General features: G+C 42.5%; 1 protein-coding gene and 1 pseudogene across 6 annotated transcripts in view; one reads left to right on the top strand and one right to left on the bottom strand.

The window, feature by feature from the left end:
* Window positions 1–6202, bottom strand: part of Zbtb44 (zinc finger and BTB domain containing 44) — a 58114-nt gene extending 51912 nt beyond the window's left edge. For 4 of the 6 annotated variants that reach the window (XM_087562688.1, XM_087562690.1, XM_087562691.1 and 1 more), the window contains exon 1: window positions 5662–6202. The gene's annotated coding sequence lies outside the window, so the exon portion shown is untranslated. 6 annotated transcript variants of the gene reach the window in all.
* Window positions 6203–18209: 12007 nt separating this feature from the next.
* On the top strand, window positions 18210–18504 carry LOC148004007 (small ubiquitin-related modifier 2 pseudogene; annotated as a pseudogene).
* The last annotated feature ends 6542 nt before the right edge of the window (window positions 18505–25046 follow it).

Genomic DNA, 25046 nt, shown 5'->3' with positions numbered 1-25046 from the left:
ATCTCTTAGTCTCTGTACACTGACAGCATGAGGGTCTCTATTAATTACCATAATACTGGTGGTTGTTTTGAAGGACTCAAACTTTACCACAGTTTTGAGACAGGACCTCATGAAGCAACGCAGGGTGACCAAAACTGCCTTAGGTCTAGAATGACCTTAATCCTCTTGCTTCCAACTCTAATGAGTGCTGGCATTACAGGTTCATGCCTGTCACTATCTCAATTACACAGTGCAATGATCTCACATGCTGGGAGAGTACTCTTGTCCACTGAGCTAAAGCCCAGCAATACTTGTTTTTAATTAAGAATAGCTATTTATTCATCCCCCCTAACATATTACTGTGAAAAATGTCAAATATAGAGAAAAACTGTAAAACAGCTGTTTATCTAAATAGCCATCCCTGCCTAGTTACATTCTGTCATCTACACTCTGCAATATACTTTTTCCTTCATAAACCTATCCATTCATCAATCCACCTTGATTTCTGATACGTTTAAAAGTCTTACCCCACAGGTAAATCCTGATACAGGGTCAGGCCTCCCACAGTTCTTAGGAGGGGTTGAAATGTAAAGATTTATAACAGTCATGACGAGCACCTGTGACTTCGGGCATACAATTTTAGTGTTCCTATAGTATAATGTGAGTAGTGTGACTGAAAATAAGCTCCCTGTCATGGCTTGTTACACTCAGTTGTGAGATACAGAAAGTAGGTAAGAACTAGCTTTGAAAATACATTTCAATTTAAAACCCAAGTATGCCACTCACTAGGTGTGACATCTAAGATATACCATTTAATTCTCTGGAAGAAAATTAATTATCTAGAATATCTGTTTTTTTTTTTTTACTTGTAAAATAAAATCTAAGTGTTAAAATGAGCTTTTAATTGAGAAGATTCACAAAATGTTTAATGTAGCTGGAATACAGGAAGGGTACAACAAATGCTAGCAATTACAATCCTCATATCAGCCCATGTAACATACCACAATAGGCTATAGTTGCTGCATGGCTACACAGACCTACTTTAGACAATCACTGAGCTCTCTGAAAACTACGTGAGCACAATATTCCAGATCACATAATTAGGATTTTTCACTAAATTTGTCTAATCCAAATAAAATGCTCTATCTTCACTAATCACATGTTTAAGCGGCCTTTATCTCTGCAGACAGCATATAGATGTCAGTTTTATTGGGTAGTATAAAAGCAAATATTCATAAACCCTCTATCAATCACATTCAGCTTTAAAGATGATTGGGTAGGAGTATAAAGAAGGTCAAAGTTTCCAGTCTACCATTATCACTTTCCTGGAGACCATCTACTGGTTAGACTGGCTGTCTACCAAGTCTCAGGAATCCTGCTACCTTTACCCATGCACCAAATCCAGGGCTCCCACCTCTCCATGCACTGGTGATAGGGATCTAAATCCAAGTTTGCATGCTTGGCTTTACCACGAAGCCAATACCCATCCCATAGAACAGGATTTTTTTTTTCAGTTTTTCTTTCATAAATTGTTACTTAAATTATAACACCTACAAAAGCAAGCTTCAAATGTACTTCTCTGCAAATTTTTAAAGATTAGTCAAAGGAATCTGGATGTAAATGTAATACTTAAAAGTACTACTATATGGCTTCATCCTACCCTACTGTGTTTGGGCCAAGCCAAGATTTTTTTATTTTTTATTATTTTTTTTAAAAGCATTTTTTTTTAAGATTTATTCATTTATTATATATAAGTACACTGTAGCTGTCTTCGGATACACCAGAAGAGGGCATTGGATCTCTTTACAGATGGTTGTGAGCCACCATGTGGTTGCTGGGAATTGAACTCAGGACCTCTGGAAGAGCAGTCAGTGCTCTTAACTGGTGAGCCATCTCTCCAGCCCCCAAGATTTTTTATTTTTTTTGGATAGTACTGGGGGCCTGAACTTAGGCCCTTGAGTGAAATTTCTTGAGTAAAGTTTTTTTTAAAATATTTATTTATTATATATGAGTACACTGTAGCTGTCTTCAGACACACCAGAAGAGGACATCAGATTCCATTACAGATGGTTATGAGCCACCATGTGTTTGCTGGGAATTGAACTCAGGACCTCTGAAGAAGCAGTCAGTGCTTTTAACCGCTGAGCCATCTCCCCAGCCCTATTTCATCTTCAATTTTTGTGAAAAAAATGAAGATCTTGCTAACAAGAGTGTGTTTATTTACATTTTACTCTATTTAAACCATATTTTAAAATTGCAATACCCATACTTCTGATTTTTATTAAAGGTGGAGATTTATTTAAGGAATTCTTAAGATTTAAAAATTTTATGTGTATAGGTGTTTTGCTTACAAATGTGTCTATGTGCCACATGTGGGCCTGGTGCCCTCAGAGACCAGAAGAGGGTGTTTGAATCCTGGAACTAAAGTTACAGTTGGTTGGTGAACTCCCATATTCGGTACTGGGTCCTCTGCATGGACGATATGCATGGTGGCTCACATAATGCCCTCTTCTGGTGTGCATGAGGACAGCTACAATGTACTCAAAATAAACAAATCTTTAAAAAAAAAAAGTCTGTCCTGCTAATTTCAATTGGATGTATCACACTATGAACTCATGATTAACAACAAATGCAAAATGGCTGGGTGTGGTGGCCTACACCTTTAATCCCAGCACTGGAGAGGCAGAAGTAGGAGGATTTCGTGAATTTCAGAGCAGTCAGGAGGACTACAGCGAGACCCTAAGTAAATCCATTCTTAGTTGTAGCCTTTCAAGAAACAGTAATACTCTGGTAGAAATGATGATGGCAAACTTTCAGATCTTCGTTTGTATATAGAATTTTTCACTGAAATAACCAAGATTCCCTGGATAAAAAGCCCTTTCCAAATGGCACAACAAAAGCAGCCTAGAATACCCTGCATCAGAAAGTACTCCGAGACAGTGGACAACCTAGCAGCCTAGAATACCCTGCATCAGAAAGTACTCCGAGACAGTGGACAACCTAAGTGTCAAAAGACAGTTTGAAAGGATTCCCATCTCCAAACTGGGGACAATGTGCCCTTCAAAAAGGAACCTGATTGGTTATAAAATTAATAAATTAAAACCCCCTGGTAGCACTAACACCCAAAATCTCATGTTCATAATGGCTATCATAATTCCCCTAAAATGAAAAAAAAATCTATTTGTTCAATAGAATAACGATCTCCCCATTTCTTTAATCAATAGTTAAACCGATCAAGCATTTAATCTGAATTTTTAGGAAGAACTTTAGAAGTCCGAATAAAGATACATCATCATCATGATCATCCCCAATAAAGTAAAATCTTTTTCAGGGAGCTTCAATAAAGTAACTGATTAAGAGCTAAAAACCACTAAGCAAAGTATAGTCATAGTTATTTGCTTCTCAGCAGAGTTACTACTACCTTAAGGCCACATATAATCAAACTTTCAAACCACACCTTCAAAAACGACCTTATAGTCACCACTTTAACCAAGCAATCATTTAACATTATCAATTGTGTGGTGTCATGAACTATAACCTCCTAATATGAGGTATCCATTTAAATATCCTTCCTAAATAAGATTTCACTTAGCTAATTAAATCTTTGTTCCAGAGACATCGGATCTTTTGACAAGATACTATTATTATCATCTACAAAGTTTTCAAAGAAATCATGCGCTCTATGAAGTTACGAGCGCACACACACACACACACACACACACACACACACACAATTATTTTCAGTTTACAACTATGATGTTGGGCTGTATTCATAGACTTCCTTGTCTAGAACCAAGTTTTTACTTAACCAGAACATAACCACAGCAGTAAATGAATTGACACTCAGAGGACAATGCAAAGTTCAAATGTAACTATATTCTACTGAACAATTGGTTTGGTCAGTTAAGTGCCCAGAAAATGGAGAAGTGGTCTGGGTACCACCCTTTTTAACAAGAGTATGATTACTGTACACCAAATGCAACACAAGAATCTTGATTGACTACAGCTGTGGAGACACTTTTGGGACTATTGAGTAAATTTGAATACACAAATTTTAATGGACATTGTTAATCTGACTTGGTATTTTTAGGAAATATTTAGGAATCAAACATGGAGCCTGGTGGCGGTGGCCACAGCGCACCCCTTTTACTCCCAGTGCTAGGGGAGCAGAGACAGGTGGGATCTCTGAGTTCAAGGCCAGCCTGTCTACAAAGTGAGTTCCAGGACAGCCCCAGAGAAACCCTGTTTCGGGGAGGAAGAAAAGAAAATCAAACATGGTGGGAAAAAAAAATCTAATTCCATCCAGCACTTAGGAGGAAGAGGCAGTCTCAACAGCAGCAACAGTAGCAAGGACAACAAAAAGCTGGCAACAATATGGAGAAAAAGGTTGATCACTAATCTGATCCATATATGTCCACTGTATTTTCCCTGACAACTGTGAAAATGAAAACCATAAAAGAAATTATATTACTACTGAGAAGTACAGCAGAAAAAGATACCTTACCCAGGAACTGTCTCGGGTTCAATTGTCAAGCTACTACTTGGGTAACTAGGGCAAGTTACAATTAATATTACTAAGTTTCTGACAATTCTATAAAATACAAAAGTAACTATATCATCAGGTTCTGAGACTAAGACTATAGATCTAACAAACCAAAGCACTGTTGCACACATTAAGTAAACCTGGTTTTTGTAATTAATAAATACAAATCACCATAAATACAAACATATTAAGAAAACACTCCTTTTTACATTCCACCGGGAGAACTACAAAGACGTAAATGAGTATTATAAATCAATTGGAAATCAAAGTAAATAGAGTGGAACACCCCCCAAAATCAGAATGCAGTATTTTTTTAAATCAAGAATTACCAAAAAGGCAAATGATGAAATATCAGATCTTTATCCAGCCTCTGGTACATACCTATTTATAGTGTATAGTTATATTTTGGTATTAACTTATCTCTAAGAAAAATGCTAATAAGCGGAAGTTGAGAATTTTTCCGAAAAAAACAAGCTCAACAGATTAGTATGCTTATATGCTTAAAAAAGTAGTTTTGGTCTTAATTTCTGTAAGTCCCGTGAAAGTACAAGGACATCGCGGTTTACAATAGGTTCTGGTTAAGGTTTACAAAAAACCAAACAGATGCAATTTCCTTTAGTCAGCTGTAACTTAGTATCATTTCACTTGCAGGTAACCCCTGGCTTTCTTGTTAGACGGAGAGTAAAAAAGACCAGATAATAGAGTGATCCTCAGGTAGGTGGGAGGGGGAAGAAGTATTTGCATTCTCTTCCTCATTTCTTTTTAAGAAAAGTGCAGTTCCAATAGGGGGAGTGGGGTAGCCTGGGAGAGGAAGGAATAAACAGCTCTAGGGCTCTCGGGTAGACCAGGTGAGCGGGTAATAAACAACCCGCCAGCATAGCATTTGTTGTTGGGCGGATTTTCTTGCAGCTATGCTCCCCTGGAAGGTCTGGGTGACTGCTTCAGGTCCACCGCTGGGACCAAGGCCAGCCCCCCTCCAAGGATTAATCGCCAATGAGGGGGACCCTGTGGGTGCCTCTCGGCACGAATCAGGGTGACAAACCAGGTTTCCTTTCCCTCCCGCGTCCAGGTGGGTGACAAGTGGTGTCAGTCCCCGGACTGGCCTGCCGTCTCCCCACTGACCCTCCCCTCCCCGTTACCTGCGGGCGGCGGTGCGGGGGCCCGGAGGCCTGCAACTGCTCCTCCTCTTCCCCGCCAGGCTGGGGCGGCGAGGTGGCGGTGGCGGTAGCGGCGGCAACCCGGGGGGAGGGGGCGGAGCGCGCGGCTGGCTCCTCTCCTCCCCCGGGAGGCTCAGGGGACCCTATCTCGGGCCGCCGCGCCTAGGCCAGTGTGCAGCCTGGGACTGGGCGCGCATGGCGGCGCCGCTCACCCGCGTGCACGCGAGGTGCGAGAGTGCGAGAGTGCGAGGCGCGAGGAGGAGAGCGCCCGGCGCCCGTGGGCCTGAGGGGAGGAGCGAGGGGCCCAGCCCGCTGCGCGCGGGCGGCGGTTGGGGGCGGTTTGCCGAGGGCGGGCGACGGCTCGCGCTGGCCCGGCGGGGCGGGGTGGGGAAGGGGAAAGGGACTGAGGGGAGAGGAGGAGGAGAGGCTGGGAGGGAGCCGCCGCAGCGCGCGTGCGAGCCGGCGCCGCCGTAGCCGCTCGTTTCACTCCAGCCTGTTTGGGGGCACTTTGTTTGTGTCCCACAATGCTCCGCGCGGACGGCCGGGCTAGGGAAGGGGAGAGGCGGGGCCGGCTGAAGGCGGTGCGCGCCTATTGCGCAAGCGTAGTGCAAGCTGTCCTTAGCCTGTGGTGCAAGCCAGACACTGAAGCCCAGCGGGCCTTGACCCAGTCTGTGCACTTGTCTGTGTGCTTCATACGCATAGGCGCCATGAGGCCGGTCCAGTTTGTGCTCCTGTAGCTGTGGTCTGATCCTGCACCGAAGGAGCAAGCGTTAGGACGATTTACTTTTCTTGGAGCTAAAAACCGAAAGAAACTCTTTCTCTGGAGGTGTAGCAGCGCAGCACTCCAGTCTTTCTCTGTCGGGAAAGGGATTTGGGTGGTGTGGCCATTTTTTACACATGGAAACTGAGGCCTTAATAGGGCGTGGCCACGAGGGCCTCTGAGAACCTGGCGAGCTCCCCAAATTTCTCCTCGATGGACAGCGATCCCTCGCAAGGGTTACTACAGAACATCTTGCTTGGCACGTCTAAGGAGCTTCCTCACAGTACTTTGAGGTTGCCCTAGCATTTTTCTGATTACCAAGGTAGGAAGTGCAGTTCTGAGATGACCAAAAAAAAAAAAAAAAAAAAAAAAAAAAGCTCCCATGTCTTTTTCTTTTACTCAGCACAAACTGGCTTCTAAAATCTAAAGCAACTGTGAACTATTCCTTACCTAACCATGAACCCTATTCTAGTACAGTCTCTTCGCTGCCCTTGCGGAAGGGAATGTGCGGATCACCCAAAATTGATTGTTACTGTCTAGAGGGTTACTGTCTTGAGTTTCGGTCGCTGCAAAATCAACCTTTAGGGTAGTTAAACACCCTAAGCCGTGGGTTCCTCAGACCTCAGGGAATCAGACCTGGTGATTGTGAGTGTAGGCGGGTGGGATTGCGCCCCAGAATAGTGGAGGAGGGCAGGATGCCAGTAAAGACTGCTGGAACTTGGTGGCTGGACATTTGCATATAGATGCAGTGTACCTACACCTCCAACTTTTAAACCGAAAGACTTCTTTGTGTAAGGTAGGAGTTGTCCTCCCAGCTACAATAGACACTTGGCCACCTCTGACTTAAACCACTCCTCTACCAAGCACCAGAGCACCCTAAGCAATACAATCTTTCAAAATAAAGGCAATATTATTTTTATCATGTTTTTATTATTCTGTTTCAGCGATGAGCATAATCAGAAAAGAAATTGGATCTGGCTTTACACTGAGATTTGAAGAATCTTTCTAACTAGGGAGGTGTCTGAGCTAAAGGCCCTTGGTGGAGTATGTACTGAAATCATACGTCATGGAAGCAACTGGAGAAGAATTTAGTGGGTATAAAGAATAAAGTAGACAAATGAAATCCATTTAATAGGATAGTCAGTAAAAGAGCATTCAATTGGACATTTCTAATTGTGACTCAAGGGACAGAGGTGTTGGCTAATGTTCATAGGACAGACAGAACTCAGGAGTACACACACACACACACACACACACACACACACACACACACAGAAAGAAACACGCAAAGAGACAGACAAACAGAGAGATCATGCCTTCATTCTCTTGTCCCCTCTCCCCTTTTCTCTACTTCTCATTTTGTCTCTAAAAAGGTTTTCCTCCCATCCCATTCCCACCCTAGGTCTGAAGAATTTATTAAGCACCGGATGGCTGTTGGTGTCTTAAAGGCAAAGTTCTAGATGCTTGGAGAGGGTGTGAGAGCAAATGCAAAGCCCAGCTATTGTTGGAACCCTCTTCTGTATTTTGGTTTTGGGCAGGATCAGTTTCTGCAGCCTCTTAGCCTCCCACCTTTTTTCTTCCTGCGCTAGCAGAGACTTGCCCTTGGGTTGCTAGAATAGGTAGACCTTTCTTTGACATCAGGTTGAATAATTCTGCTGGGAGGATTTTGTGAAATCGGAATCCTGTACACAGGTGAAACAAACAAACTAGACAGTATGAGGAACTTTTAATTATTAACCCAGTGTAGATGATTCTGAAGAATTCAAATTCCAGAAGGGATTATTTTATCCATGAGCTGTTTGGGAAACTCACTTCTGGCAAAAATGGTCCTTTCTCATGGTAGACCCTTAACTGCTGAATGGAAACTTAGTTATTTAGACCAAAAGATATTTCAGAAAAAGAATGCTTAATACTCGTCAGAAAGGTTTCTAGCCTGACTGGAATTATTCCAACGATCGCCCATTACAATTCAGCCTTACTTCTTCCTTAGTTCCTTCCAACTATATGAACAAAAACCAGTCTCTTTTCCTTACCCATGAAACATGCCAGTGTCTGATGTTCCACTAAGTTGGGTTAGGTCAATTTTGCCACTTTCCTACCCTACTGCATACCAACTCAACTGGACAATTCCTGTTAAAAATGCTCATCCCCCCTGCCACCATCGTAAAACATAACAGATGGTACCCAGTTGTAGTAATTCTTACCTGGTTCCCCCTTCTCTTCACTGTTCAAGTGGAAGCCAGATTTGTAATGCTTAGCAACCACGTCATTCAGCAGCCCACAATTTCTATTGTTCTCAGGTAACATCCCAAGCTCTTACTGTGGCTTTCGTAACACCACCGTCTGGGTCCTTTCTTGTCTCTTTCAAGAAACATGGCAGTTGCAGAGTTACTTCTTCACCTCTAAAATATGGTAGTCTTTCTTGAATAACATCATTTCCTCTGAATAGAAATATTCCATTCTTCGCATATTCTTCTACATCCTCGGATCTCTTCTTTTACATATTTGATAGTTTTATGATTTTATATTTTGACAGTTCTATTATATTATACTTTGAATAATGTAAAATATATTTGAGACATAACTATATTGCACATAATATGTGTAAGTTGTATGTGCTATTCGGGCTCATTGAAAAGCTGGCTCTGGAAATGGGGTTGCCTTCCCATCCCCTGTTTAAGAGGCAAGCATGTTTTTCTCATAGTATCCTCCAAGGCCCTTTGTCTGTAGACAGCCCAGCTGTCTTCAGACAAATACTATGTCAGCAGCCACATACTTCTGTAACACCAGGAGAAGAAAACAGCATAACAACCCAAGAGTAAAAACACCATGACTTTGAAAACAGCTCTAAGGTAAACCATTTCTAACAGAGGTTACTATTGTCTACCCCATGACATAAAATGCCTGGAGTGGCAACAGGAAACTGGAAGTTCAGCTGACTGCTTCAGCTTGTCCAGTCAGTTTCAGCCAGATGGTGTTAAAAGTCCATTTTGATGATGTTACCTTTCTGCTGCTGCTATCTGTTCTTTTACTGGGAAGCTTCACCTGAAGGGACACTTTTACTCTCTTAGTCAGGAACTCTAGCTGGCTGACGGGATGGGGCTTTCCCAGTCAGTTTCTGCTGGGTGTTTTGAGTGCCCAGTTGGATGATGTTTTGGTTTCTATCTGCTGCTTGCCTTTCTCTTTATTCTTGCTTTTGTGTGCTATGTACTTACTAAACTCGCTCATTCCAAACGGAAAGTCCGTCTATCGTTTGTCATCTTCAGGCCGTACTGGATAATAATCCATTCTCTACATACTGTATATATATAAAATATATAACTTATGTGTATCAGTGTTTTTAGAATACAACTTACATACCACACAATCTGCTATTCAGAGATTTAAGGTGTACTATTGAGAGATTCTTAATATTTCAGAGTTGTACAACTATCTCCACAATCAATTTTTAAGCTTTCTCATTACCAAAAAGGAAATTCAGACGTATTAGCTATTATTCTCTCTACCTTAGCGCTACAGTCCTGAGTCACCCCTGACCTAGCTGCTTTCTGTTTATCCACACTCACATATATTATTTTTCTAGTTTTTTTGAGTTGACTGTGCTTGGTCAGTACATGTTTAAGGTCTCTGATTTTATTTGTCTCTTTTGGGCGTAAGCGACCATGTTGTGACCGTGTTGTGTTTTCTGCCACAATGTGAGTTTTGACCTTTGTTGCACATAGCAGGTATCCTTCCCTCCTGTACGTTTGTGTGAATCAGTAGTGCCATCGAGATGTTTTATCAGGCTCAATTTCGATTTAGGGCAAGATTATGTCATAGGTGGCTGTGCACGTTTCCATTAGGCAATACACAAGTGTGTGCTTGTCCATTTCTTTTTGTGGTATTAGCAGTCACTAATGAGCAATGCTCCTATCAACTCATTCATTAGGAGTTTTAAGTGGTGATATAATCCTCTTCATCTTATTTTATTAGTTACAAAGGAAATTGCTCCTCTTTTGTCTGTTGATTATCTAATAGTCTCAGTAGGAAAGGAGGACAAGGGTTTGATTCTTCCCCCATTGCCAAATATCCCTCAGGTCTGACCACTTCTTTCTTGAACTACTATGACACCAATTCAAAGTCCTTGGTCTGAACCCTTAAGAGCTACCTAAGTCATCAGGGCCTACTAATCTTTTCCAGATTCCTTTACACCATATAGCCCATCCATTACTGGCCCATTTTCATCTCCATCATCAAAATCTTTCCCATCTCAGGGCATCTGTACATGAACCTTCTGGAGTGGAAACTTAATGGTTCTTTGGATAGTCGGTTGTGTTGAATGGTGTTTTGCTAAGGCAAACAATTGAAGGACACAGGTGAAAGGATGTTCTGCTAAAGCAAGCACGTGAAAGGACACGTGATGAAGGACGAAGGATTCTTTGCTGACACACATGTATTGGTCTGCCTTAAATTTCATACTTGAACTTCATTTGTTGGGACTCCATAGAGAGAAACACAGCAAAAGAAAAAAAAAAAAACTTCTGGTGGTGTGCTGCAGTTCCTTGCTGCTTTAGCAGGCTCAGGCTGATTGGCAGAACAATGTCAGCTGAGACAGATGCCTGCTGAGACAAGACCCATGGAGGACATGTAATGTTTGGAGGGAGTATTAAAAGGACTCAACAGATAGTAATGGAGGATGAGCTAGGCTTGCTCATAGAGCTAGTTGTGCAGTGCTTGTTGGTCTCAAGTCTTTGCTGATCTTCCACTTTGCTGAGAGAGACACAGCTGAGAACTTTTTCTGACATTCCTGCTGGTCTTTCCTGCTACTGGCTCCAGCCAAGGCTGAGGCCTGGCTGTCTCTGCTAGGACATGCCCCCACTGTTAATTCATGTTTGCTGTCCTGACTCCAGCTGCTACTGTGGACCTGTGAACTGAACTGCCAATTTCCAGACAACACAGATGGGAGTTACTCCAAAGGACCATTCCTAAATGTCCACTTCCCCTATATCCTTTCTTTTTCACTACTTCTGGTAGGTGATGGGGTAAAAGGGAGGTTAAAATGTTTAATAACCATCATTAAAATTAGGATTTGAAAAATTAAACTTACAACTTTCTCCATTGCTAAATCTTTCTTTGATTTCCCCCTTCCTTACCTCATTGTATGTATCAGTAGGTGTATGCCTGTTGTGTATATACGCTATTCACAGGTATGTGGGTAGGTGCATATGCAAGATGCTTTTCTATGCTCTACTATTCATTGTAAACACAAGAAATAGATATTATAGTTATCTGTCTGACAAATAAGGAAACTGAAGATAGGTTAAGACATTTTGTTGTGGTATAATTAAGGAGCTCTAGCTGTTTCTCTGTTACTGCTTTCACACACTGTCCCCTTGGTGGTTGTTACCACGCCTGAGACTCACATCACATTCCGAGGGCCATGTTAACGTGGCCCCATGCCACACTAGCCACAAGCCTTCTATAGCCTAGCATGGCTTCCTGTCACAGACTCTGTTCACACTCCCAACACCCAGTGAAATCATTATTCAGAAAACTGGACCCCAACAACCAGATTTATGTGTTAAATGCTCAATGTACAATACTTCCACACAATTAACTTACGACCAATTGATAAGGATATAAACCACCCACTTAGATAAGATATAGTTTGCTCTTCTAGATACACAAAATCCTGTACACATCCATCCCTTAAGAATATTCATAACAGGGCTGGAGAGATGGCTCAGCGGCTAAGAGCACTGACTGCTCTTCCAGAGGTCCTGAGTTCAAATCCCAGCAACCGCATGGTGGCTCACAACCATCTGTGATGGGATCTGATGCCCTCTTCTAGTGTGTCTGAAGACAGTTACAGCATACTTATATATAATAAATAAATAAATCTTTAAGAATATTCATAGCAGTCTGTATCTAAGGATGCATGGCAAGGATCATTCATATCTGCTTCCATTGTTGCTTCTCCCGCTGCTCTCCCCTTGCTCCAGTCTCCTCTCCTCTTTAAAACTTTTCTCCTACCCATCCTTCCTTCTCATCCAACGACAGGCCTCGTTCTATCCTGTACCTGCCTTTGCCTGCATAATGACATCAACCTACAATATTTTACCAAGATCCTGTGATATTAAGAATCAAAATAGGATTTAAATATAAGTAATTTGTCTTCAGAACCCAAGAAGTCAGATATAATTCTGATGTACTGTAATCCACAGGAGCACTCCACACAAATGTACACGTGTGGACAAGTTCATACTTGAAGGTTTCCTGGCTTAGTCCATTTGACATTTATCTCTCAATTAGGCAGCTAAGGTACCATCCAATTGTATAGCTTCCATTCCAAACATAAAAGTGCAAAGTGCAGCTTCCAGAGGGAGGCTCATACTAACCAGATAATTCCATAAGAGCCCAGGACACATACTTCTTTCCTCCCTCCTGTCCTCTTCCTCCTCCTTTATTGTTTTTTTAAGTGGGGCATTACTTTGCTGCCCAGGCCAGTATTAAATCCTGAGCTAAAGTGAAAAATTTTTTTTAATGTCCATAAGCTGTAACTGAAGATATATGCTACCTTACCTTACCTGTCTATATGCATATTTTTGTCCACGTTTCTCATTTCAGAAATGCTCTTGTCTAACGTAGTATAGTTTCTCCATATAAAGTAGAAACCCTTCATCCGCATTGTGAAACAATGAAGAAACATGACCAGCTACTGTGCTAAGGACAGCCTAAATCTCTGTTAATGAGATATAATTGCATTTTTCAACCTAAGACAGACAAATTTAATGACCTTAGAAACTGTAAAAATCACACATTTGGCTTTTTGTTTTGCTTTGCTCTTTTGGTTCAAAGTTTCTGAAGTCAGCTTATGTTATGTGAGAAATTAGCTTGGGGCAGTGCTTGCCTTCAGAAGCCTTAGGCAGAGGTGTCCTAAAAGCAACAGAAGAGTTGTGCCTCTGTTTCCTCCAGAGTGTACGTGACCATTTTCATCTTGTATCAGAGTAGCCGTGATCTTCCATGAGCTGCCCTCAAGAGTTTGGACAAACTAGTGTTCCCTTTTGGAAGGAGGGGAAGCTCATAGAGCTTATTTAATGTGGTTCAGAGGGCTCATGAACCTTCATAAGATCTTTTCAAAGTCTCTCTAAGGTCCAAGGAGGTGAAAGGTTGACAGTGGGTTGGGAACTCCTTAATAGTACAGTTTCTCATAAGAGTTGCAGAAGGCACTCTTCAGGGCTGTAGCAGCCCATATTTGCCCAGGGGGATATCCTGCTTGTATTGTTGTCTTTGTCACCCATGCTTCCATGAGTAATACCAATATAATGACTGTCCCCAATCTGGACTCGCATGGAAACCTGTCTTTGGTCTGTTAGTGCCCATTCTATGTAGGTGAATAGCTTCCCTTGGAAAATTATCATGATACCTTGGATGTGAACAGGAACTGACAGACTCACAGATTGGTACAGGGTGGGGTGGCAACTTTCCTCTATGCAGTATAGAATAGTTCGCTTACAAACTGTAGTTGCATTTCCACGATCCCTGTTGCAAATGATGGGACATGCAACCAAGGCTTACCTGTCTGTCCAGAGGGGGTTGACCCATCTCCGGGAACTTGACCTGGAAATAAATATACAGGAGGCATTCTCCGCACTAGCAGGAAGTGTAACTAAGAAGGAGGGAGGGATGAAAGTTCTCAATTTCCAAATTTTTTTTTTACCACCAGAGAATGGCAAGTTTCAGAGTTGAAAGGAAATCAGACAAAAGATCCGTCGGCGTCACTTGATAACAAATGGGGAAGGGGATTAAAAAGACGAATAGTGTATTTATGGACCTCTGAAAGGCCTTGAAGCCTGAGCAGTTCACCGAAAAGATGGACCACTAAGAAGCACAGATGATCCCCACTCTACCAGCCACTGAGGGAGAAGATCTCATGACTTGGTAACCGCCCCAGTTGCTCCCTAATGAGTTGTCAGTAGATGAAGGGCAAACAGAGTAACCAGAGGCCCTCACTTGGATAGGGTTTACTGGTCGCTCGCTATTGTGAAGTCTTTGGATGTTAGAGCTAGGTACAGCTTAATCCACGGCAACCTCCAGGGCAGTTTGGTGGAAGCATAGCAGTGCCTGCAGAAAAGATTCGTTTGCTGTGTACATCTCTCATTGGTGTGAAAGTATACAGCGTGAGCACAGGCTGCTCAGACACATCTTCTGTACATTACTGGAAGCTTTCATTTGAATATATAAACTATTAAGACGAGCATTTATGCATGGGTGAGAGGGGGCACAGACCACACCCTTCTGTAGCCCATTATGATTGGCAAAGAAACCTGGCAGCTCCCGGAGGTAAGCTGGACCATAAAGACGTAAACAGAGAATGTGGTCACTCTGAGCATGCTCAATCTCATCTAAAGAAAGGTGTGCTCCTCGTCCACAACAGTGCATTCAGCACCACTCTTGATGGGTGCAAAGACACAAGTGGTCTGAGAGCTATTTTGATGCTATATCGGACCTTCCTAACTAGTTTTTTTTTTATTTTTTTTATTTTTTTAGCAGACCCTTAGCTACTAGATCCCAAGACCAATTTACACTTGCTTGGAAATAATGGCACTTGTGCTTCCTAGATCCTGTCCGCCCACTGTAAAAAAGGTTTCATTATATAATGCTAACTCTTAAGTGTTATTGCAGCCTTGGAACAACATCCAGGAGAACAGTGAAAACGAGTTAAGGAGTCTGAACAAAGGCACCCTGTGTGGCATTCTAAAAGCCATAAGGTTATTGGTGCCAGTGATGGAGTGGGCTGCCTCTTTATATGTTGTTATACAGGGAAGCCCCTGATCTCTACCCACGCCACATGCAAGCTATTGCCGTCTTGGTTGAACACTAGAACTAGTGGGAAGTTTCTATTTCTGAAGACCCCATACAGTATTCTTGTAGTCCACAAAGAAGTCAAAAGTAGGATTGTGCTGGAAGCTTCCTTCTACTGGCTAGCATTTACAGTGCCTGAAGGTGCTGTACAAGCTTCTGTGATAGAATTATTATTAAAGGTCCTGCTGAGCTATGGGCCCAGTATGTTATACTATCACCATGCCTGGCAATATGTGCCTGTCGGTGCAATATTGGTATGACTGTTGTAGGTGTAATCAACTAACTTCTGGTTGGACTTAAAGCCCACTCCATGGGAGAGAGTTCATGTTTCACATTACAACCGCAGGCAAAAAATTATGGCAAGGAAAATGGTGGAGGAGTGGGGAGGCTGCTGTCATTGCTTTGTTAAACAGATGTGGTATCCTATACACTTTCTTTCTAAACATCTGTGATCCCCTCATGACAGTTACAGGCCATAAGGACTCATTTCCATAATTATTGGGAAACTTGCAATTTGTTGAACTTCTGAGTTGATCTCTATATAATCCCTGTGTATCATTACCTCTGAGGCTCAAGAAGCTGAGGTGGAAAGAACCAGAAAAAAAAAAGATGTAATATATACATATATCCTCTGGATTTGACATGATCAACTTGAATCAGAGTAATATGATTATCCACAGGAAATTCTCATGACACTGGGCCCGTTGTCAATCCCTCATGGAGAGAGGAGAAATGTTCACAAGGTTTGTGTGGTTCATAGGGGCATAATTCATAAAATGTATTAGTCTTCATGAAATCCCCATGAGGACTCTTCCCTCCTTGTGATACAATCTAGAGTTAGAAGGCAGGAAAAAATTCTGGGGTGTGACAGGTAGTGGTGGAGAAATCTAACCCTGTCCATAGCAGCAGACAGAATCAGCTGTTGAAGAAAGGTATTTGCTGGGGAAGAGAGAACACACCGAGGCAGCGGGCACACAGAGAAAAAGACCCTCTGCAAAGCAGAGGGGGATGAAGGAAACTGGAAAAAAAAATCTAGTCTCTTTTGGAGGCTTTTTTTTTTAAAGTCTCTGAGAAGTTTTCCTCCTCTAATTGAAGGAAGATAGGATGGTTGATTGGGTAACTGTTGTGTAACCTTTCCTTTCCTGATCTGGTCTTGGACTTGTTGAGCCAGTCCCTCACATAAGCAGAGGCCTACTTGTAGGAGAAAAAGCCTACAATGCCTCTGTGGATTTTTTTTTTTGGTGGTATGTTTGTTTATTTGTTTGCTTGTTTGTTTGAAACAGGGTTTCTATATAGCCCTGGCTGTCCCGGAACTCACTTTGTAGACCAGGCTGACCTTGAACTCACAGAAATTTGCTTGCTAATTTCTGCCTCCCAAGTGTTGGAATTAAAAACATGTGCCACCACTGTCCATCCAATGCCTTTTAAAAAACTGCTAGTATTCTGTCTCAGGTCAGGAGGGTGAAGAAGAAGCTGGCCATCTTGGAAGGTACCTTTAGGACTTAGCCATGACCTCTGTCCCTTCTATCCGCCTACTAGGAAATCAGTCTAACTCTTCGTCTCTCCCTTAAAGTTATATAGAAAGTTGAAGGTTGAGTGGGGTTGGTGAATCTTCAGTAGTGTAATTGCCTATAAGTTGTTCAGAGGACTCTTCAATGGTAAAAATTTTTGTAAATTGTTCCTAGTGCATATGTGCCTAGGGAGTGGTATAGCTGCTTAGTATAGCTGGCTGTATATAGCATGGTCTCCTCCTGCATACTCTATCAACTATGTTACTTCTTCTTACCTTTCACTGAATCTCTTAAATTTTATAATCAACTAAGAGTCAAGTCTTATTTTAGTCTGTGTACTTTTGCTGTTGTTGTTGCTGTTGCTTGATTTTTTTTTTTTCTGGGAAGACAAAAAGAAACCAGGCCAGCCTGCTCTACAGAGTGATTTTTAGGACAGCCAGGGCTATGCAGAGAAAACCTGTTTTCAACCAACCAACCAACCAACCAACCAACCAACCAACCAACCATCCAACCAACCAACCAAACAAACAGTTGCCTAGGACACTTCCTGGTGGCATAGTTGCCTTTGAATCACCCATATTTCTTCAACTAACCCTAATAAACTCATTGGTTTCCCATGGTTGACTTGGATAGAATCCTTTCTTTGGCTTATTGATGTCTTCCTTGTCTGGTGTGAATAAGTTTCTTTTTGTCTTCCCAGAAAAAGCTAAGTACTAAAGGTACCTTCCAAGATGGCCAGCTTCTTCTTCACCCTCCTGACCTGAGACAGAAGACTAGCAGTTTTTTAAAAAGGCATTGGATGGACAGTGGTGGCACATGTTTTTAATTCCAACACTTGGGAGGCAGAAATTAGCAAGCAAATTTCTGTGAGTTCAAGGCCAGCCTGGTCTACAAAGTGAGTTCCAGGATGGCCAGGGCTATATAGAAACCCTGTTTCAAACAAACAAACAGCAGTAACAACAACAACAACACCACCACCACCAACAACAACAACAGGCGCACAGACTAAAATAAGAGACCTGAATCTTATGACTATGCTACCTGACTATGGATTTTACAATTCTGTTTGTTTCCTTCTGTGTCTGCTTGCTTCCTTTTTGATGTGAATATGAGGATCAGAATTCATATTTGAGCGTGGGTGTCTAATAGATAGATGTTGCATGAGCTTGTATCCTTGTATGTTAGGGAGTTGGTGTGGGGGAGTGCAACTGCTAGCCAATAGCTGAATTTTACCAACCAACTTGATGAGTAGTTCTAATTTGGTTCCCATTAGGGAGGTAGGCAAAGGACTAGTGAAATCAAGTGAGTGCTGATTAAAGATGTAAATGCTGCTTGTCCACCACTGCCGCCTCCTTCTTCTGCCGCTCCTGGTGATCTGTTCCCTCTTTTGTGAAGTGGCAACCAGGGAGATTCCGGAGCTCGCCATGGCCGATGAAAAACCCAAGGAAGGAGTCAAGACTGAGAACAACGATCATATTAATTTGAAGGTGGCGGGATAGGATGGTTCTGTGGTGTGGTTTAAGGTTAAGAGGCACACACCACTTAGTAAACTAATGAAAGCTATTGTGAATGGTAGGGTTTGTCAATGAGGCAGAGAAGATTCCAGTTTGATGGGCAACCAATCAAGGAAACAGACACACCTGCCGAATTGGAATGGAGGATGAAGATACAAGTGATGGGTTGTAGCAGCAGACAGGAGGTGTCTACTAAAAGGGGAACCTGCTACCTTACTCCTGAATTTTGTTATAGACCAAGGGTACATTCTCAATTAGAAAGCTGCAATTTGGTGCCGCCACATCCTGACTGCTACAGTATAGCTTCTCTGTTCTTTCGTCTCCCTGTCCCCATTTCTTTACCATACATAAAGCAACTGGTGTATGTGCACAAGCAAATTGCTCTTTTTTCTTTTCCTTTTTCTAAACTGAATGGCCAGTGTTCTGTTTGGTTGACATCAGATGGAGACGGTATGGGGGACAGTACTGGTTCTGTGAAAACATCCCCCTTCTCCACTGGTGGCGTGCTCATTCAATTCTTATCTTTCTATTCCAGTAAGTTACTTTGCTCTCATTGTTTTAACAAAAGAATCCAACAACACAAAATCCTAGCAATACCTTGTTCGATTGGGGAATTTTAATGTTTTTCATTTATCATTGTACCAAGGACAATTTTATAACGTTATTTTGTACATAGCTGTTACGTGTAGGGCAATCTGTCTTTAAGTAGGGATAAATTACTTTTGAACAAAATGATCCTAGATAGTTTTCTCTTCAAGTCAAGTGTCTTTTTTAAATAAACTTCTTATTTAAAATGAAAAGAAAAAAAAACAGACATTAATGTTGAATGCTTAATGTGTCTCAAGATGTAGTGTGCTGGCTAGTTTTCTATTAACTACACACAAGCTAAAAGTCATATGAGAGGTGAGATCCTAGGTTGAGGAAAGATCTGGCTGTAGGCAAGCCTGTAGGGCAACAGCTTAGTTAATGATTGATAGGAGAGAGCCCAGCCCATTGAGGCCTTCCTGGACTGATAGTCCTGGGTTCTATAAGAAAGCAGGCTGAGTAGCCAGGCAGTGGTGGCCCATGACTTTAATCCCAGCACTAGGGAGGCAGAAGCAGATGGATCTCTGTGAGTTTCAGGACAGCCAGGACAATATAGAGAAACCTTATCTCAAAACAAACAGAGAAAAAAAAACCCAAACACACACACACACACACACACACACACACACACACACACACACACACACACACACACAAACAAGCAAAGAACCCAGCAACAATAACAGAAAAGGAAGCAGACTGAGTGAGCCATGAAGAGCAGGCCAGTAAGCAGCACTTTTCCATGGCCTCTGCATCAGCTCCTGCCTCCAGGTTGCTGCCCTGCTTGAGTTCCTGTCCTGCTTCCTCCTATGATGAAAAATGTGGAAGTACAAACCAAATAAACTCTTTCCTCTCCAATTTTCTTTCAGTTATGATGTCTCATCATAGCAATAGAAACCCCAAGACAGCAAATCACGAGTATTTGCTACACTGTGGTCCTTCCTTCTCTGTCAATGTAGGTTAGAGCATAGATTCTGTTTATTTTTATCTCTCTCTAACATGCCTCATGTGCCATTTGCATCTATATTCAGTTTCAGCTGGTTTCTTCCTTTTTATTTGATTTTCTGATTAGTCAAATGAAAAAAATTCACATAACACAACAAATATGTTGCGCATGACCATGTATGGTCAAAATCGCATTTGAAGATCTCTCAACTCTCTTAGATCACTTATAAAGCAAGTCGTGTTGTATTTATGAGCCACTTGAGAGGCTGACATAGCTCTCTCAATAAGCCCAATCCAGTGGGATTTCTCTTCCACACCAGAACAGACTGTGCATTCTTTCATTGAGTAGGAGAGGAAGTGAGCTCCTAAAGGCTTGACTTTAGAAACTCTAGCTTCCTATTCACAGTGATAGCCACGAATTCCAGGAAAGGTACCTAGAAACAGACCAATGGAAGGAATGGTGGATGTTGTGTTTTCCATTGTCTTAGTAAGGATTACTACTGTTGTGATGGAAACCATGACCAAATCAACTTGGGGAGGAAAGGGTTTATTCAGTTTACTTGTCCACAGCACTGTTCATCATCAAAGGAAGTCAGGACAGAATTCAAACAGGGACAGAACCTGAGACAAGAGTTGATGCAGAAGTGATGGAGGGTGCTGCTCGTTGGTTTGTTTCTCATAGCTTGTTCAGCCTGCTTTCTTGTAGAACCCAGGTCTATCAGTCCAGGGATGACCTCACCCACAGTGGCCTTGGCCCTCCACATTGATCATTAATCAAGAAAATAGACTTGCCTACAGGCAGATCTTAGGGAGCCATTTTCTCAGTCGAGGCTCCCTGCTCCCAAATAACTAGCCTGTGTCAAGTTGACATAAGACTAGCCATCTTCTTAAAGATTTATCGTGTGTGTGTGTGTGTGTGTGTGTGTGTGTGTGTGTGTGTGTGTGTGTACCAGTAGAAGCTAGAAGAGGACATCAGATCCCCTGCAACTAGAGTTACAGATGGCTGTGAGGTGCCCAGCGTTGGTTCTGGGAGCCAAGCTCGGGTCCTCTGTAAGAACAATACATCTCTTAACTGCTAAAGTATCTAGCCTTTCTTTTTAAGATTTCAATTTTGAACAACAGTCTTGTAAAGTTGTCCAACGTAGCCTTAAACTTTTCTTCTTCTGCGGAATAAGTACCTGGAACTCTAGGCTTGTGATCCTATGTCTGGAGTGACAGGCATCATGATAGCATCATGGCAGACTAAACTATTGATCTGTGCTGATCTTCCTCTATTTAAGGGATGGTAGAAATGAAGTTCTTAGGGACAAGAAGAGAAAGAGGAACGAAGACCTGGATTTGTAACCTTGATGTTTTTACCCATGGAAATACCAAAAATTAAAGTAGGAGGGAGGAGGTAAGGGAGAGAGAGAGGAGAAGGGAGGAGGGATCTTCGGCAATGCTTCTTCCCCATTCTCTCTGCTTCGGCTCTGCTTCTGTCATAAGCAGCTGCACTTCTTTATGACTGGCGTCCCTGTTGGATGCCCCACCCCCCCATGGCTCCACCTCTCGATGGGCTCAGACATCTCTTTCCTTTTTCTTACCACTCTGATTCTGGCTCTGTGAATAGTAACAGATTTCCAATACCAATTGTTAGTAGGAATTGACAAGATAGAATTCTTAACCCAGGCCTGGTGGCATGTGCCTGCAGTGTCCATATTTAGGAGACTGAGGCAGGAGAATGATAATTACGGTCAAGGAGTGACTTCAGAGTGAGTCATAGGTTACACCGGGCCACATTATAAGAGGAGAGTGAGGAAAGCAAAGGTTGGGGGGAGGATCACATCTTTACGCATTTTTTTTCTGAATAAGACATATCTGTCCAAGGATGTTTATATAATGAACAGCCTTGGGAAATAAAAATACTGTCTCTCTGTAGAGAAACAGGCTTAGTGTTCTTTATAATAGATTAGGTTTGGTAAACCCATGGTCTTCTTGGCATAACTCAGTGACTCTGCATGTGAAAGATGTTAAATGGGTCTCTATATGTCGTTCTGTGGGAACTGAGCTTGGTGAAGTAGAATAAATGCGTTGCTGCTCAAAGTACATTATAAATCATGTACAGAAATGTCACTGAAACCCATTTTTTTCCCTACAATTAATGAACGCTGATTTTTTTTGAGTGCTAATACTCTGGTTCCAGAGCTTATTATGGGATAAGCTGTCCTTTGTCTTGGACCCAGGAGTTGTCATGTCTTCTCTCAGAACCCATGAAACTCTTAACAGGTTACTTAGTGACCTCTCAAATTAGTAAAATCTCCAATATTTCACAGTCTTGTTAGGTAGCTTGGCATTTCTTGTTTCTGGGTCCATGTGATAACCACCTCTAAAAATAGTCCTTTCATCAAATCTATCTCAGTGAATTCTGCTTCCAGCTGGGTCTTGACTGAGACATCTAAACGCTTTGAAGTCTTAAGCATGAAGACATGTTGCGTTTGTCTTTCGTTGTGTCAACTTAGCTAGGCTGTGATGCTCAGTGTTTGGTCAAATACTAGTCTAGGTACTGCTGTGAAGATAGATGTGATTGACTCTTTAGTCTCTTATTCATTATTTATTTTGTCTGTGTGCTTTGTATGTACCAATATGAGTGTACACATACCATGCTGTATGTGTGGAGGCCAGAGGACCTTGTTGGGTGTTGGTCTTTACTTTCCTCTATGTTTTTTTTCTGCTGTATATACTAGACTATTTGGCTCGCAAGCCTCCAGGCCTGTCTCTGCCTCCCATCTGCCCACAGAAGCACTGCGCCAGGCTACGCTCGCTTTTTCAGCTCTTCCTGTGCTCTGGGTGTTTGAGCTCAGGCCCTCACGTTTATGTGGCGTTCTAGTCTCCTTTTGCTGCTGTAATAAAGCACTCTAACCAAAAGCAACTTAGGGGAGGGAAAGATTTACTACATTTCCAGGTCACAGTTCACTGAGGGAAGTCAAGGCAGGATTGAAGCCGAAACCACTGAGGAATTCTGCTGCTGGCTCCCTCCCAGGCTCATGCTTAGCTACCCCTTTTTATGCTGCCCAGGATTGCTGAGGACACCACTTAACACCAAGCCTCACCCTCCTACATCAGTGAACAATCAGGGGAACATCCCATGCCCACAGGCCAACCAGATCTAGGCAGTTCCTCAATCAAGTTCCTCTCAGATAATGTCAAGTTGAGAATCAAAGCTAACTAGGATACACTGCAAATGCGTTTGTCCACTGAGCCATCACCATAGAGTATTTTATATATTTTCTTTGTGTGTACACATGTGTGTAGATGCAGCTGTAAGCTAGAGGTTAACATCATGTGCTGCCTTCTTTCTTCTCCACCTTAATTAACTTTCTGTAGTGTGTGTGTGTGTGTGTGTGTGTGTGCGTGTGCGTGCACGTGTGTGTGTGTTGTGTGTGTGTTACTTGCTTGTGAGAGTGGAAACATGCATCTCTACACACATGAATGTGCAGGCTGGAGCATCTTTCTCTATTGTCCACATTTTGCTGGAGATACAGTCTCCTACTGAGGTGGAAGCTCGTTTCAGCAGGCGTGTTGGCCAACCAGTGAACTCTTGGGATCCCCCTGTCTCTGTCCCCTAGTGCTGGGGTTGCAGGTACTCACATCCAGGCCAAGCTTTTGTATGGGTGCAGAAGATCTGAATTCGGATCTCCATGCTTGAAGAACAAGTGCTGTTACCCAGTTAGCTATCTCCCAGCCCTCCACCTTATTGTTTTGAGTCAGGGTCTCTCACTAAACCTGTGTTTACAGACTGACTAGGCTGGCTGGCTAGCCATGACATGTAGGGATCCACCTATCTCTGCCCTTCCCCAGCACCACAGTTATAGACAGGTTTTTATGTAGGATCCAAACTCAGGACCTCATGCTTGCAAACAAGCATTTTACTAACTGAGCCATCTCACCAGATCCTATATTTATATACTTGATTAAAACAGAAAAGCTGTTATGGCTGTACTTGTAACCCCAGCATTGGGGGACAGAGACGGGGATCTTGAGAGCTCACTGGTCACATGCCTGCTGAAACAAGCAAAAGGTGGACAATAGAGAAAGATACCCAATGTCCAGCTCCAGCCTCCACATTCATGCATAGAGATGCATGTTTCCACCACACACACACACACACACACACACACACACACACACACACACACACACACACATACACTACAGAAAGTTAATTAAGGTGGAGAAGGGAGGAAGGCACCTTATATTAACCTCTAGCCCACATCCATACACACATTACACACGTACTGCACACACAGAAAACATAAATAAAATACACTATGGTGATGGCTCAGTGGGTCTTTTGATTCTCAACTTGACATCCTAGAGCTATTTGAGAGGAAAGCCTTGATTTCACCCAGTTAGTCGTTCATATTCTAGTTTGCATTCGGTTGCTGTGATAAACACCACAGACAACTTGGAGAGGAAAGGGTTTATTTCAGTTTACACTTCATTCTATCCTCAGGGGACATCAAGGCAGGAATTCACACAGGAACTGAAACAGAAACTAGGGAAGAAAGCTATTTGCTGGCTACTTCTTATGCTCTGCTCAGCTAGCTCTTTTGTACAGTTCAGGACCCCTTGCCTAGGGACGGAACCACCCACAGTGGGCTGGGCCTTTCTATATCAGTTAGCAATCAAGAAAATGCCTCACAGTCATAGTCACAGGCCAGTATAATCTTCCAGCTGAGACTTACTCAGATGACTCTGGGCTGTGTCAAGTTGACAGCTGAGACTAACTAGGAGGAAGGCCTCCAGGGATAAAACACATTTCCTGAAGGGGAAGAAATTCTTCTCCAGGACTGCAACATAGAAATCTTGCCTGCTGGTCTGCCCAACAGATTTTAGACGTGACAGCCTCCACACTTCTGTGAGCTGACTCCCTAACATAAATACCTCTCTGGCTACATGTATATCTTTTGGGTTCTGTCTCCCTGAAGAACCCTGACTAATTTAGGCTGCTGCAGAATTTAGTGAGTATCCTGTGAACACAGTGTCAAAGTCTCCAAAGGATGAATGGGAGAGAGTCCATGACAGCAACGACATTGAAGGTGTTCGATGCATAAGAATTCTTTCCCTCCCACACCCCTTTTTCACTTGAGACAGCATCTCTCTTTGCAGCACTGGATACCCTGGAACTCACTCTGTATGCTAGAGAGGCCTGAGACCCCAGAGATCCAC

This window comes from Rattus norvegicus, chromosome 8, assembly GCF_021556685.1.
Source record: "Rattus norvegicus strain SHRSP/BbbUtx chromosome 8, alternate assembly SHRSP_T2T, whole genome shotgun sequence".
Lineage (NCBI taxonomy): Eukaryota > Metazoa > Chordata > Mammalia > Rodentia > Muridae > Rattus > Rattus norvegicus.
Note: the sequence above shows the minus strand (reverse complement) of the source record. Positions and strands in the feature narration are given on the sequence as shown.